A 17448-nucleotide genomic window follows, 5' to 3' on the forward strand; every position below is an offset into this window, starting at 1 on the left:
TTGTGTGCTAGGTGTGTATCTAGGGAGTCTTTCCTTTCCATGGTCAACAAGTTTTGGAAAGCAGGATGGTTTTCCCTTGGTGTGTTTTTAGACATCAAGGCAGAAGTAGAGGAATATCCATTTTTTATTATTGGAGGGAAAAAAGTGCATTTAGATTTTTGCTTTGTCCAACTTGCTCACACTTTGAAGAGAAGGGCAAAGTGTGAGAAAAAAACAGGGGAAACAGAGAGAGAGCGTCAGAATTTTTTTGTCTTATTTCTAGAAAAAAACGTCACTAGTGAGCTTACTCGTATGGCATTTTCAGTGGAAATACAGTATTTCTGCTGGACAAAATGCAAGAATGTTTTATCTCATGGAATTTCCCACTCAGGAACGGAACAGTTCTTCGTACTGCCACGGCTGCCTCAGCTCCTAATATGGATTTAGCAAGTAGCTCAAAAATACCCATCAGGACCCAAAGACGTAGTTGCTATGGTGGTTTTTGAAAACCTTAAAGGGGCATACCCAAAAATGTCAGGAAAACACTTTGCTATAAAAATTGTTGGTTGCAAAATAGGAGAGATCCTACATTTTGCCACTGAGTTATTAGCCATTTGTTTTGATTTCTGTCACAGCAAGTTCTGCCTTGAATATGCTGTGAAATTTGTTTTGGTTTGGTTTTGTGTGCACTGAGCCCAAGCAAAAGCCTTCTGTGAGAGTGTCCGTGCCATTTTGCTCTAAGAGATTGTAGCTTTCAGCTTGATGCTGTCTTGTAATGACACTACTCTTGCTCATCCTTGTTTTGATGTTCTTTTGATGTAAATTGCATTTTCTGAATGAATAGGTTTGCTCCCTGTTTATAATTCAAATTGCTAAAGCCTATTTTCACTGACTTCTTAATTATGCAGCATTTAAATCCAGAGTTCATTTTCTTTCAAAAGAATCCTCAGAGGGCTATTAAATACCAGGATAGTACTTTTGGTTCAGGAAGTCCTTGAATCACAAAGTGCTGCAGGAGAGTGTACTGAGGAAGTAATACTGCAAGCTTACCCTGATCTTACATTTTTTCCTAAGTTTGTGCCGTTGGTTAGTGTTGGAGGCATGATGGATCTGTGGTCTCACCTGGTACAGCTCTTTCATGTCCTTCTACAAACAAAATGTATATATGTCATCATTCCTCATGCCTTTTTTTGGATGTCGCTTACCACATTTCTTATTCTGCAACTGGAAGTCACTTATGGAAAGGTAAGCATATTTTAGGGTAATATCCTAGCAGAAGTCCCAGAATATATCTCTGTTGGTAGCCTGAACAGGGCCAGGGCCAGGAGCTGTGGCATGTTGTGACCTGTGGTGTTTAACTGTTAGCACGTTCCCTTGCCTGGTTTTGTCTGCACCAGGCGGCACTCTCTGCAGTGGTGTCAGGATATGGCTTAAGGCATCAGCATGAACCAGGGACTACTCCAAGCTGGCAGATACGGATGAGGACTCCTCTTTGGAGAGTGAGCAGAAGGACAGAGTTTAGCCATATGGACATTGGCTTTGCCATAAAACTTGTGCTCAGGGGCAGGAAATTGGCCCTGGACTGCTTTATTTTCTATTCCAAGGCAGGCCTGTTGATTTCTGTGCTGTGGTGCCAGGCCCTAAGACAGAATGCATTTACAGCTCTCTGTATACAGGACATAATTTTAATGCTTGGCTCCCACTGCAAAATATGTCACAGCAAACTTCAAGAGGATTGTTTATGTCCCCAGAACCTTAGGCTGGAATAATGACTCTAATTTATTAATGCACTCTTTGACAGCTTGTTATGTTTTATTCCATAAAGCTAAATGTGGTTGCTACACATTGGAGTTATTGCTACTGTGTAATGATACCAGGGAGAGACAGGGATTTTTGTCTCTGAGCACAGAAGATCTTTTCCACCCTGTAAGGATTTAAAGCCACTGTCCTTGTGTCTGCATATCTGTTTGAGAAAGGACAGTGGAACTGAGGGGTGATGTGGCCTAGCTGCATAACTGAACAGGAAGAGATCAACTCTACATCAAAAGTGAATTGTACAATTGTCATAGAATCGTTGGATGGTTTGGGTTGGAAGAGATCTTAACAATCACCTAGTTCCACCCCCACTACCATGGCCAGGGACACCTTCCTCTAAACCAGGTTGCTCAAAGCTGTGTCCAATCTGGTCTTCAACATGCTTGAATAACCAAAACTCAGTGACCTTAGTATTGGACCTGTCACATTCAGACAAGAGTAGGGAAACTCTGTCCTTGAGTAGAGAGCTGTAAATGCTTGCTTGCTTTCTAATATAACTCAGTTTCTGTTTTAGATCTGCTAACAATACAGTTTGGGTACCCCCTTAGGGAAGACTCAGTCTCTTATGTTTCTCCATGGAGGTTTGAAAGACAGATAGACCCCTTCTGGTCTTAAAGGGTTGTATCACTTATGGGTGTGATTGTATAATATGTACCCATAGTGTTTATTGTGTCTAACATAATGAATTTTGATAGTACATTTAGAGCTAATCAGGATGTTCATAGAAGCATTAAGTAGTTTCATAAACCAGTAGGATATGATATTGGTGGGTTGTTAGGTGGTTTTGACCAGGAGTTTAAATGAAAATGAAAGCAACTGTAAAACCAAAGCACTAGACATTGATTGGATTGTGTATGACTTTGAGTTTCTTTTTCTGTTCTCTACAGCAATGTCTTTACTACTAAAAAAACTGTGAGGAAACATTCCCAGGCACTGCATTGTCTACACTTAAAGCATTAGAAGAATCCTTGGCAGACTTTAGACCTGTGCCAACTAGGATTCTCCCAAAGAGTTTATGGGCACTGTTCAGGGATTAATTCCAAACAGGGACCAATTCTGAACAGGTAGCTGACCATGTTGTTTTGGAGGCTAAGAGGGTTAAATTGTATGAATACGAACTGTCTGCAACCAGTAGTTGTAATCATGAAGAACAGTCCCAGGCTGGTTCAATTTTCTAGTACAGATGTAGTAATGCAAGCTTACTTCTGTACCATACACATTTGGAAGCAGTGCTGAAGCAGGGAAGGGGGGAAAGAATATGTTTAACCTAATCCAGGATATATAGGGATGACAGAAATCACATCAACACAGACTCTTAATTCCTTGCTGAATATTTTCTATTGGCTCTAAGCAGTAGTAGCACAAGAAAAATAACAAGAAGGGCCAGTGTGGGTCCCTGGAGTCTCTGTAGGGACTGCTGAAAGACAAAGCTGTAAATGTGTCATGATAAACTGAAAAGAAAGAGGTACCACTCTAGGGGGGAACTCCGTGTGTAAGCATCGGCTCGTGTTCCCTAACTTGAGTGACAGTCATGAGACAGACTGATCTCTAGGCTTTAGTCCTAGTTTTAATGTGTTGGGTTTTTTGTGTGCTTTTTTTTTTTTTTTTTTCTTTTCTTGTTGTTGTTGTTTTTTTAGTAGTTTTGGGGCTTTTTTTTTTTGTTGTTGTTGTTGTTTTAGTGTGTGTTTTTTTTTCTAAATTTAAAGCAAAAAGCTTCCTCTACTAGTGTTTAAGCCACTGCTTCAACAGCACAGTTTCCAGGGCCAAACTTATCTACAAGTCACATGGAAAATACTAGTTACTCCTACTTTCTAGCTTCAGATACAATGGGAGGGTGTTTACTCTGCTGCTGATGCAGATACACTGATGAGAATGATGAGGTTACCATTCATTTATTAACTCCTTAATCAAAGGTTTAACTAGGTTTATAATACATCAGAGAGAGCTGCAGCCCCACTAGGATTCATGTGCTAAGTCATTCATCATCAGATTCTAGTGATAGTGGTTTGAATTTCTCACTCCTATCCTGAAGGACAGCTGTTAATGACCAAAGTCAACCTCACAAGTTACCACTTTCGCAGTCCCAGCAGGAAGGTCTGCTTGAACACGGAGAGCAAGGTAATTCCCCACCTCATTTGGGTTGGTCCTTCATATCAGGATTTGAATCTCATATTGTGTATGTCTCAGGGGTATGTCACAGTTAGCAGGATGGCATTTGCATATAGTCTGTTATCATTGTGACAGCTCCCTGGTCACTAAAGGAATTTCCTGGAAAAAAAACCATGAAAATCATAAGTGTTGGTCAGTGATTTATGGCATTTTTAACTAATCAAATGCAGCTGAAAATGTTGATAAGTGAAAGGTTAGGTGAAATCTTGGCTATAACCTTATCTCAGAACTGTGTGATGCTGCATGCTCCCCTGTCCTTTTTGTGAGAAGGCAACAATTTGTTCAATTTCCTGAAATGACTGCTGTTCCCAGTTTTAGCAGAGACAGGACGTGAAGGTCGTTGGGGAACAAGCCACTTGCAGTCTAAGTTAAGTTATATCATCAGCGGACTCTCCTATTGTCAGTCACAGGCATGTCTCTGGTGTTTTAGCCTAATCCTAGCCTGAAGTATCTGTTTTCTTTTCAGAAGTGGCTGCCCCTGACACGTAGTGTAGATTGCACAACTTACCTGTTTTTAGGGCCTTGCCTTGGACTTTCTCATCTTGTATAATATACATAGTTCATCTCTAGTCATGTCCCCTTTTCACATGGGAGACACTGGCAATAAGAAGTAGCTGGTGGAGTTCCTGCCAACAGGTGTTTCATTTTATTTGGCTGTTATAGGGGTTTTTGATATACTACTGTGATTTTCTTTTTCTTCCATAATTTATGTGAAAATGAATTATGGAGCTGAGGCCTGGCCTGCATTAGGAAGTTGTCCTGCTTTAAATTAATTCTCTATACGGTCAAATGGGACCTTTGGATGTTTGGAATGGCCAACCACCGAATGCTTTCTCATTTTCATACACTGTGGAAAGGGGTTCTCATCTTTATACTCCTGCTCCAGAGAGATTCACCCTACAGGACAATGGAGTGGTTGCTTTTCTGGCAAATAAGCACATTCATCATGGTAAACTTGAAAATCCATCTTTTCTAACTTTTCTGTTTATTTTGTTTTACCCTCAAGACCCACAGTTTCTGTGCCATGAGGTACACTAGTGTTTATTTCCAAAATTTTGTCCCCGATCTTTATTAGCCCTTTGAAACCAAATGTACATTGTGTATAAGTTACCAAGGTTAGTCCTTCACCTAACAAATGGCTAGCTGGCTAGGTAAAAACAAGCTGCTTTGTAAAGACTTGTCCTGGTTTAAGACCAGCTGGTAGCTCAGAACCACTTAAACCATGACAAGACTCTAGTCTCCAGCCCACCAGGGTAGCTGGGTATACACAGCTACAGCCCGCGGTAACTTCTAGCATTCTGTAGTGTATGAACATATGTGAAGAGGAGATCATGACTTTGTAAAACCTTTATAAGGAGATGGCACGGGGCTATATAGTTCACTCTGGCTATGTTTTGCTAGCATTTGCACATATGGAATAGCATCTTCCTCTGCAATAATCTCACCTATATAATGGTGTCAGAGCATGTCCTGACAGCTGGAGTGAACTACTTTACACTGTATTTGATATTGTTTCCTTTTTATCTGTTGAGATAGAATGCTTTGCTGTGTATCCTGATACCCCATGGCTCTCTTTTTGGAGCTCTGTTAGCACATCTTGTTTCCATCTGTAATCTTGAAGAGGCCTGTTAGGTGAAAGATGTATCTGTTAGACACATGTAGATTCTGGACAGCAGCCCTTTACGGGTCACGCCTTGAAACATTACTAATTTGGTTTCAAAGGGAGATATTACAGAATGTCTTTTGTGTTGTTAGGCCTCATGAGAAGGACCTCAGTTGGACATAGTGAAATGCTGCATTTGCTATAGCCATGGAGGCCCTTGTTGGAACATATATAAGAATCAGTTGTGCTTTGTCTTGGAGCTCAGCACCTTTCAGGAGGAGTCCCCTGATGAGAAAGGGGGACGGCTGAATGTGTGTTAAAAGGTCCAGGGGACAGAAACTTAGTGATCCACAGCATCTGTTTGATGCTGTCCAAGGCTGTTGAGCAACCTCAGGAAATGAGTGGAAATCTGACTCTTGTTTGACTATGCTGAGTCCTGAAACTGGGACGGTGGGTGCAAGAGGGTTGACATACACATCTGTTCACTCTGTGGCAGTGCTTTGAAGATCTGTGATGTAGCCTGTGGCTTTTTATGGTGCAGTCCTGCATTTTTAAGACTAAGAATTAGACACCTTTGTGCTTGAAGTTAAGCATGACTGTGACTCATTCAGCTGTCACTCTTACAGACTTGGTGTGAGAACTGTATGGATAGGAAGAAGTAACCTAGACCCAAGATGCAAGTTCACGGATTGCAGGACAGGAGGCCAAACACTGAAACAGCATCTGACAAAAGTGAGTAATTGGTCAAAGTTTCCACTTCTGTTCAGTCAAATTTCCAACATAATCTATTGTCTCAGGGTAGTGGCTTTTCGCCTGGTAAGCTGTGGATTCACAGCTACTTCTCTTTTTGCAGTTAGTTACAGTTGCTTGTTGGCTGTACAGTCTCTGAGCACATTAGAGCTATAGTAGAAGCCTGACTGGCATTTGTAAACAGGCAATGCTTGGGACTTAGTAATACTCTAACTCAGTGCAGTAGCGTGCCAAAATAAAGGTCATTTCAATTTCATGTTGTGTCACGCAGTTTTGAAGTGACATGTGTTTAACGAGTTTTCTCCAGTAAATGAACGATAGCAAGTATTACATTAATAGGCTTTGATGATATGGCCACCAAAAAAAAAAAAAAAAGGAAAAATCTTTCCAAAAGCATTAAACTGATATTTTACCAAAGAAAAAAAAAAGGAAAACAGAACAAAGATTCAAACTCCTGCCCCCAAGCTTCTGTAATGCAGAAAATTAGGCTTTTTGGCCCTTTCCAGATGACAGTTTGCAGAAGTTTCACTCTAATTTATTTAAGTATGCCCTGCACTGAAGAGATTGAGGCTGATCTTCTGATAGGGATAGGAGAGCATGAAGAGTGCAAATTGTGCTTGTCAGAAGCTGTATCACAAACCTCATGATGGGACCACTAAAGAAGGGAAAATCTGGTCCCTATGTGTATGGAGCTTATAATTGTGCATAGAAAGGTTTGGAGTAGTTTCTGTCTTTTCATATAGCAATGCCTGCTTGTCTTGCAGCTCTGCCCAGTACCCCAGCTGACTGTTCCCTGTTATCTCTATCAGGCTATAGACTCAAACAGGTACAAACTAGAACACAGGAGGAACTGTCTGAGCATCAGGATAAACTTTTTCACAGTGAGGGTGGTCAAACACTGGCACAGGTTTCCCTCAGAGGATGTGAAGTCTCTGTCCTTGGAGATACTCAGAAGCCATCTAGACATGGTCCTGAGCAACCTGCTTCAGGTAGCCCTGCTTGAGCATGATGGTTGAATCAGATGACTGCCAGAAGTCTCTTCCAACCTCAACCATTCTAGGACTGTGATTCTATGACTGCTTGATCAGGGCTGCTGACATCTTGTCATACAAAGGCTCAAAGGTGTTGAACAAAATCTGTTCTTGGAAGTGTTGCTTTTGGTGTCAGCAGTGGGTTGTGTGGCACGTTAAAGCTTAATAGTTTCTTCAGGACAGAATAGGTGGGAGAACTATTTCAATACTCAGTGGGTGTACTTGTTGGGTGTGCAGGAGGGACCATTATATTGAGACCGGCTTTATAAGGGGGAAGTGTGAAGCAATGGGAGGTAGGGTGAACCTAGTAAATGGTTGGTAGTGTAGATATTGGTGATGTACACCTTTCAGCAGTTTGCAACAAGGTGTATACTAGTTGGGTTTTGCAAAAGTTGGTTCTTAATGTTCTATGTAATCCTTTGCAGTCAGAGAATGAAATGTCTTTTGTGCTGGTCACACACCAGGCCTTGTCTTCTTTTTGATCACTGTTCCTACTGATGTCAAACTGATGGTGAACTGAAAACTGAGAAGTCAATAATGTATGCAAAATGAAGTGTTTGCCCGCTGTATCTCCTGTCTGCCCCCAGTGAGTGACAGGAATAGGCGGAGATCAGGACTGGTGTCCTGGCAAAATTCGGCATTAGGCTGTAATCCTAGAACAGGGCAGCTAAAGTAATTCTAATTCATTTCCTTTTCAAGACACATTTTTCTGAGCAGCACTGAAGGTGTTATGTAGTACTTCGTCTTAGGTACACAAACTACAAAAAGGCTGCTGTGTTGTATACAGATGCTAAATCTTTCTATGTTGTTCAGTTGATCGATTACTTTTTTGGGTCAATGGTTACATGACATTTAACAAGGGACAGCTAAGTCCATGTAGACGCTAATTTAAAAAATAGAAGGAGACCATGTACTTGCTGTCTTAAGCAATATAATGAAATTTAATAATACAACCACTTAGTACCACTCTAAATGGTTTTTACGACCTGTTCTGCCCAGTAATCATGCCAAATACATTGCGGTATTCATATTTTTCCAGTGCAAGGCATGAGCACTTCTATGAGCTTCCATGATGATAATACTTGGCTTACAAATTATTTTCACAAATTTTGAAATGTTTTTAGTCATTTCGAATTCAATGCCAGAAGATAAACAAAATGGCTTCAAGAATATTTGTGATACTGTGCTTGTTATTTAACCTAGCTTAATGCATTCATAGTAATAGGAAACTGAAGTTACCTTTTGAATGAATGTGTCATGCAACTGAGAAATCTCTTAAGACAACAAAATACTGTGTATTTGCTGCTTTTTGGCTGATACAGTGCCCAGCAAAGTCAGTCGAAATTCTCTTGTGAGCAGAGATAGGATAGTGCTGCACTTTTCCTTTGTTACAGATTTCTGTACAGCTGCACATACATTGTGTCGCTGTTTTTAACTGGCTCTGTTATCTGTCAGGGTAAGTTATTCAGATGCCCTTTTACATTCTAGGTATGCACTGTCATCACGGTGCCTCTGTGCTGGGTACTGTGGCTGATCAGCCACCGTGCACAGATACTTGCACTCGGAGAAGGGACTGAGACATGCAGAATTGTGAAAGGGCCGGTGCCAGGGATGTCAGAGCCAGTAACCAGCCTGGCATTATGGGCCTGGGGGAAACCACCCCCTGGGACTGCAGCTGTGCTGTGGGACTGAAGACAGGTTGGATTGCTGACGTATAGGAATGCTTGAAGGCTGGCTGCGCTGTCAGAGCATCATGTCTCTTGTTTCACAAGAGAATTGTACGCAGTCTTCGGGCCTTTCATGTCTTGCATTTTATCCTGAGACCCATCTCCTTTTGAAAAGACATTAAAGGGGTCTAGCATGTATATGGGTAGGATTTTTTTTCCTTGTAGGAGAGAAATTTTTCAGACTTTGCATGCAAATTGTTGGAAAGAGCAGGTACACTGTTGTATAAACTTGGAGTGTGTCAATTGTGAGACAAATGTGATCTGTAAATGATGCATTTGTTTGAATGAGTGATCACAATCAAAAAATACATCTTGAAAATAATCTTGCAGTCCAGGAGAAAATAACATGAACACCATGAAAACAGTTTCCGAACTTCATTGTTGTAGTGTAAGACTTTAGTGAAATTATGTGTACGCAGTTACTGAAAAAAATCAAAGTTACCGCTTCCATAATAACCATGGCTTTGCCAAAACTCAATTTGCATTGTATTTGCAGAAATCCTGTATCTATACAGATGGGTTAGAAGCCCAATGGTGGTGAATTCTCATACTTACTTAATATAAAGGCCTGGCCAAAAAAATTTGTAAATTCTCTGGTGTTGCTTTTGACCGATGCTGTTAAATAGAACTACTACTAAGTTGGCACTTTATTTTAAAAGTTCATTGATTTTTTTTAAGGACTCCAAACACTTTCTGGCTTGCATTAAATCTGTGCTGTCCTCTGGGTGCATCCTTTCTTCATTAATGCTTCTTTTAAATTTCAAGGTGCTATATGCTGCCCCTGACATAAATGTGTACCTCCCAGTGGAACTTCCCATTCTGGTAGGGCTAGATAAAAGGCATTGTGCAATACTTCTGGCCTGATCTTCATCCAACAATGGGGGTAATTGTGGCATTAGAACACGTATCTTGGAAAGTAAATCAGGTGGTATTGAAGTGCTGGAGGTGTTTTTGATGTACAGAGTTGATTTCAGTACATTATTATAAGAGGAAAAGGCTCAACTTAGTATTCAAGGAGGGATGAACAGATTGAAAGTTATGTTTGGGATGGGCTTTTGTAGCTACTGAAAATAACTGTGGAGTCTCTAGGGAATCTATTCAACTCTGCCACATCTATGTTAAAAGGAAACCACGTCAATTGTACTGAGGAACTTGGATGAGTTTCACAAAACCACTTCAGTGTGACCTAGTGTTTTATCAGTTTTAAAGAGTTCTGTACCTTTTTCAGATAGGAAAGGGATATGAAAAGTAAACAAACCATTCCTGTATCCAGGATGAAGAAAAAAAGTGGATGAGGAGGAGCGTGGAAAAGCATACATACATGAATGTAGGTTTTACTGCATGTAATGGCACAGAGCTGCTGTGCCAGCTTTGGGGACCAGCTCTCCACTGTGTTGCTCTGTGGGCTGCCAAATGGCTGTAAAAGTCTTCTCAGAGTGACCATGTTTCACAGTCTTTGCACAGTTCTAAATACCTATTATGAAAGACAGCAAAGAATCAGACCCAGGTATGGGTTATATGCAGATTCTCAGTAGACTCCATTCTGCAACAAGATCTGCAGCCCACTCAGCAGCTGCTCCACTTAATTGTTGCATACTTTTCTTGTCCGCAATCTTTTCCCTTATGTCTGAAAGGGTACCTTTAAGATTAACTGGGAAAAAATATTTTTAAGATGTCTTATTTGCCCTTGACAGGAAAACTCTGTATTGGGAGAGAATGTGCCACAAAATGGGAACTGTGGCTCAGGCTTGGTCATGCTGTTCCTAACCTTTCCCTGCATGACTGCACTGTAGCTTGAATTGATTATGGAAAGTAAATAGAAGCCGTTAGTTCATTTAATTGTCAGTTCTGTGTCTGTGCACTGAGTCAGTCAATGATTCTTCTGAAGTGACTGCTGCTACATCACATAGCTGCTCACATGGCCATTGGATGTATATTGATGGCACTAATGGAGTCATTGAGCCAAGTTCACAGCTAACAATGTCACAGCTTCCCAGGTATTGATCACGATGATGATTTGTTCTACAGCAGTGTCCTCAAAGCCCAGGCAGTATCAGAATCCAATGTACTAGTTAGTAGATAGGATGACATAGCCCCAAGGCTGAAGAGGCTACATGAAAATTGAAAGAAGAGAGTAAAAAGCAAAAACAATGGTGTGGATGGTGATACAGGATGCACAGTCTAGCTTTACAGTCTTTGAGATTCAAAGAACCCCTTTGAACCCCTTGAAAATAGTGAATATAATACTGATTTTTTAAATACTGAACTCGACAATAATATTTTAATTAAAAAGAATTTTCTAATGAACTTTGGCCATTCTGAACCTAGCAAACAGAGATTACCAATTTTTTTATGGACCAGGTGATAAATGTTTGAAAGACCAGCAGCAACGTTAGATCTGAAAACACATTGTAGAAAACAGCTGTTAGGTCATTAGTCAACATCACCCCAAAGATAGGATTACTCCTAATTGTATGCTGTCTGGATATATGTTTTCATGTTATTTTGAAAACTAACATTAATTTAACCCTATTTTGCCTCCTTTTTATCTCTGATGCTGTGGTAAATTATCTCTGTGTCTTGGATGTTTTTCAGCTTACCAGCTTTTGTAGACTCACCACTTCTGACTACTGACAGCCTCAGCTATATCTGAACTAGTGATATAGAGATGAAAAGCTGTGTATTCCATTACTGAGCCTTCTCTGCCTCCTTTGCATCCAAAGAAAATTATTTTTTTTATAGGCTCTTTTTCTTCCAAGATTGCTCTCTCTTTGTCAAGCACTTTCCTTAAAAATGTCTTTGAGACGTGTCCTAGGGACCATAATGATCTTCTTCATCAAAGAACAAGAAAGCAGAACAACCTGTCATATCAGGGAATTACTCCTCACATATACAATTGGATAAGATGGGATTGATGCGACATCTGGTAATAACTTATTTCTTTTGGAGCAAAGGCATTTGATTGCTATTTGCATTGAGAATCATTCCATAATTCTAAGAATTCTTGTAGAAAACAGGGTTTTCTGTATAAGAAGAAACTTCACATTTCTTGTGGGGGCTGGGGGGAAAGGTCAGTGATAATACTGTTGTACAAATGATCTGAGATAAGTAGTCTGCAGCAATCTGACACTGTGTGACCCAGCCACAGAAATGTGTCCGGGCTGTACTGGATTGAAATGACACAGTTGTGTATTTATTGTGCTGAGATCAACTGTGGGGCCATGAACAACAACTAATTCTTTCTCAGAATGGAAAAGGAAGAAAACTGTGTATCCCATTGAGCACCACTGGAGGATCACTTAGCTGATGAAGGTGCTAAGCCTATTGACATGTTGAGAGTAAGTCCTGTTTCCCTATTGCTTACCATGCTGAAGCAAGACCATTATAGGAACAAAGCAGTGTATCCATGGGAACATAGAACTCAAGTTTAAAGTTTAAAACTCTTAAGAAAGCAACTGCTTTTTTTTTTTCTTTTAAAGTGATTTTGTAAGTAGTATTTGCAGAACTTTTTTAACAAATGGTCTAAAAATGGTACTTTATTAACGTACCAATAGGTATGCTAAGAAGCAATATTGCTAAGAAGCAGTAGGTATGCTATGGAACTTAGACAGGATGTTACTTTAATAAGTAAATCTGGCTCTCGCAAATAAGGACTGATAATGTGAATAAGTGTTTTCAGGATCAGATTGCACTCGGCATTGGGAATTTCTCATAGTTAATGATTCTTCCAGCTAGTCATTTACTGCCAGGAAAGCTCTCCTTATTGATTATGGTTGCATATCACTGGATCTATCAGATATTTATTTTGCAAGTTTCTTGGTTAAATTTTCTTTATTGATTTCTCCCAGGAATAAATGAGCTGTAGAAGCGGAAATAGGCACTCCTCTTCTGCTAGGTCTAGATACTCAAATGTATTTTCAATGTATGTATCTATTACAGGAGCATTTGGGGCAGGCATTTTGATTCCAGTAATATAATGGATATCTTAGTATATAAATGAGGACTTTAGAAAACAGCTGGATGGTTCATGTCAAGAATATAAGCATGTAAAGTATCAGAGGGCACCTTTCCACTAGAATGCCAAAGACACTTTTTCAGCACTGTCCATGCTGAATAAGTAAAAGCTGTGTATGCAGATCAAACTACCCATTTCCAGCTATCCAGTTGTGTGTGCATATGGAAATTTAGCAGGCATAAGTTTAGTTGTGCCTTTTAAATTGGACTTGCCAGTATCTGAGAGGTGATTGGGTGAGTTTATCAGTGTTCCAGATATAGCTTATAATTGCTGCTTCACATTATAAGCAAAGTCATTAACTGAAATGTATCTACATTTACTGAAATGAATTTCATTCATTGAAGACATTGGGGCACATTTAATGCCTTTTTGCTTTGTGTAAAGACAACAATAAATCTTTCACATTTTCTAATATTTAAATCAAACTTCAAAGTTACCCATATGCCTACTTTGACAGGGGAGCAGGCTTTATGCGTTCAACTAAAGATCCATTTTTTTACATAAGCACTTTTATTGCAGGTTTATTTTTGGTAACATCTTGTATAAAGACATTGCCTTAAGGAAAAAAACATAGGAATTTTAGGGTTGTTTGAAACAAATGGGTATGGATATATGCCACAACTGTACTGCCTCACATGCAGTTGGATAAAAAGGACTTGAAATACTGGTGGACCAAAACCAAAATGAAACTCATATTTCAGTAGACATGGTTGCATATGAAGCTGCTACAGAAGGATGCTCATAATCCTGGACTTCTTTTCATGCGAGGCTGGTGATCTGAAGATACTTCATAGAGTAAATCATAATAGAAGACTTGTAACAGTGCACGGAGTTACCTACTTTGCAGGGTTGCTTTTGGGGCAGCACAAGGCTACACAGCAAGGTGTAATTTAACCTTACGCATGTGTACCAGGATTTGCATAATTGCATTCTACTGCAGTTAGATCCAATGGTAAACAAGAATTGCAGTGAGGGAGGAGGTTCATGCAGTCATTTTGCTACCTTGTCCTGCAAGAAGATAAAATATCAGATGGATAATATTTGCAGAGTTACCATCTTTTTTCATACTTTATCATGTTTGGGTAAAAAATCCAAGAAATTTATACTTAAGGTAACAAATGTTGGCATTAAAAATTCAGTGTTTGCTTCTCAGTAATTATGAATAAATTTGGTTTTGTTTTTGTTTTACTTATTTGGTTGGGATTTTTTTGTTCTCAGAATAAAGTCTAATTTTAAACTGCTGGAGAATTATACAGTTGTTCAGAGCATTTGAATTCACTAAATTCTATTTTGGAAGCACTTACTGTAATCACTAGTTTTTATAAAATCAGTAACTAAATCCAAAATAGGTTCTAAAAATTAGTCTAGTCATTACCAAGAAAGATCTGTTACAACTGGTTATCTTTATGCCCACATTATGAGCTTCAGAAGACTACTTTTCATACAGATACTGTCATAGAATCGTTAGGGTTGGAAAGGACATTAAGATCATCTAGTTCCAACCCCCCTGCCATGGGCAGGGACACCTAACGCTAAATCATATCACCCAAGGCCTTGTCCAACCTGGCCTTGAACACTGCCAGGGATGGAGCATTCACAACCTCCCTGGGCAACCCATTCCAGTGCCTCACCACCCTAACAGGAAAGAATTTCCTTCTTATATCCAACCTAAATTTCCCCCGTTTAAGTTTTAACCCGTTACCCCTTGTCCTGGCACTACAGTCTCTAATGAAGAGTCCATCCCCAGCATCCCTACAGGCCCCCTTCAGATACTGGAAGGCTTCTATGAGGTCTCCACGCAGCCTTCTCTTCTCCAGGCAGAACAGCCCCAACTTCCTCAGCCTGTCTTCATACGGGAGGTGCTCCAGTTCCCTGATCATCCTCGTGGCCCTTCTCTGGACTTGTTCCGACAGTTCCATGTCCTTTTTATGTTGAGGACACCAGAACTGCACACAATACTCCAAGTGAGGTCTCACAGGAGCAGAGGGGCAGGATCACCTCCTTCGACCTGCTGGTCACCCTCCTTTTGATGCAGCCCAGGATACGGTTGGCTTTCTGGGCTGCAAGCGCACACTGAAGCCGGCTCATGTTCATTTTCTCATCAACCAGCACCCCCAAGTCCTTCTCCTTGGGCTGCTCTGAATCTCTTCTCTGCCCAACCTGTAGCTGTGCCTGGGATTGCTCCGACCCAGGTGTAGGACCTTGCACTTGGCATGGTTAAACTTCATGAGGTTGGCATCAGCCCACCTCACAAGCGTGTCAAGGTCCCTCTGGATGGCATTCCTTCCCTCCAGTGTATCAACTGAACCACACAGCTTGGTGTCATCAGCAAACTTGCTGAGGGCGCACTCAATCCCACTGTCCATGTCAGCGACAAAGATGTTGAACAAGACCGGTCCCAACACCGATCCCTGAGGGACACCACTCGTTACTGGTCTCCAGCTGGACATTGAGCCATTGACCACAACTCTCTGTGTGCGGCCATCCAGCCAGTTCTTTATCCACTGAATGGTCCATCCATCAAATTGATGTCTCTCCAATTTAGAGACAAGGATGTCGTGTGGGACAGTGTCGAACACTTTGCACAAGTCCAGGTAGATGACATCAACTGCTCTACCCCTGTCCATCAGTTCTGTAGCCCCATCATACAAGGCCACCAAATTGGTCAGGCAGGATTTCCCCTTAGTGAAGCCATGCTGGCTGTCACCAAGCACCTTGTTGATTTTCATGTGCCTTAGCATGCCCTCCAGGAGAATCTGCTCCAAGATTTTGCCAGGCACAGAGGTGACACTGACTGGTCTGTAATTCCCCAGGTCATCCATTTTCCCCTTCTTGAAAATGGGGGTTATATTTCCCTTTTTCCAGTCATTGGGAACTTCACCTGACTGCCATGATTTCTCAAATATGATGGCCAGTGGCTTAGCAACTTCATTCACCAGCTCCTTCAGGACCCGTGGATGGATCTCATCAGGACCCATGGACTTGTGCACATTCAGATTTTTAAGATGGTCTCGAACCAGATCCTCTCCTACAGCAGGCGCAAGGTCTTCATTCTCACAGTCCCTGCATCTGCCTTCTAAGACTTGGGTGGTGCGGTCAGAGCCTTTGCCAGTGAAGACCGAGGCAAAGAAGTCATTCAGAACCTCAGCCTTCTCCAAATTCTGTGTAGCCAGTTCTCCCGACAGCTTCCTGAGGGGGCCTACATTCTCTCTAGTCTGTTTTTTATTTGCTATGTACCTGTAGAATCCCTTCCTGTTATCTTTAATACCTTTAGCTAAGTTTAATTCTAACTGAGCCTTAGCTTTCCTAACCTGGTCCCTAGCTTCCCGGACAACATCCCTGTACTCTTCCCATGCCACCTGTCCTTGCTTCCACTTATTATAAGCCTCTTTTTTCATTTGAATTTTCCTCAGGAGCTCCTTATCCATCCTTGGAGGTCTCCTGGCCCTCCTGCTGCACTTCCTTCTGGTTGGGATGCAACACTGAGCTTGTAGCAGGTGATCCTTGAATATCAACCAACAGTCTTGGGCCCCTCTGCCCTCTAGGGCTGTATCCCATGGAACCTTCCTAAGCAGGTTCCTGAAGAGGCCAAAGCCTGCTCTTTTGAAGTCCAGGGCAGTGAGCTTGCTGCACGCTCTTCTCCCTGTCCTGAGGATCTCAAATTCGAGCATCTTGTGATCGCTGCATCCAAGGCTGCCCTGGAGAGTCACATTTCCAGCCAGCCCTTCCCTGTTGGTGAGCACAAGGTCAAGCACGGCACCTCTCCTTGTCGGCTCCTCTATTACATGCAGAAGGAAGTTGTCTTCTACACAATCGAGGAACCTCCTGGATCGCTTGTGCCGGGCCGTACCGTCCTTCCAACAGAGTTTTCAGACAGTAGACACCATAATTCAAGGCTTTCTGCCTCCATTTGAAAGTAAATTTGGATAAAAACAAAGTTTGCTTTTAAAGTGCAAAAGCTCTTCCTGCATAAATGCATGTGTGGACAGTTCTAATTCGGAAATCAAAATGTCTTCTTGTTTCACTTAATCTACTTTGAAAATAGAAGTGTTTAGCTTAATCCTTCATTGAACTGGAACAAGGCCACTTATTCCAGTCCACTTGTGAGTTATGCTGGAAAGAGAGTAGCTTTTCTGAATAACTACTATTCATTTCAGAAATATTTTTCCAACTAGTTAGGCCTGAGCCTGATCTCTGTTGACACACGTTGCAGCCTTCCAAATCTCAGGTCTAAATTTTGCAACTGTCTCTTCAAATAACAGACTCCATGTTAGTGCTCAGAAGTCTGGACCCCAGAACTGAACCTAAACTGTATTGTGTACTTGTGACAGAAATGTAACTTAGATTTTGTGGCTTTTA

At 41.1% G+C, this 17448-nt stretch overlaps 1 long non-coding RNA gene across 1 annotated transcript in view; it reads left to right on the forward strand.

Moving 5' to 3' along the window:
* The window catches only part of LOC134171924 (uncharacterized), a 189132-nt gene that overhangs the window by 137514 nt on the left and 34170 nt on the right, over positions 1-17448 (forward strand). Inside the window, exon 9 of the long non-coding RNA XR_009967773.1 lies at positions 6193-6298. This is a non-coding gene — a long non-coding RNA (uncharacterized LOC134171924). The remainder of the gene's footprint in view (positions 1-6192; positions 6299-17448) is intronic.

This window comes from Pezoporus occidentalis, unplaced genomic scaffold, assembly GCF_034315485.1.
Source record: "Pezoporus occidentalis ecotype Australia unplaced genomic scaffold, CSIRO_AGI_Poc_V1 ctg43, whole genome shotgun sequence".
NCBI lineage: Eukaryota > Metazoa > Chordata > Aves > Psittaciformes > Psittacidae > Pezoporus > Pezoporus occidentalis.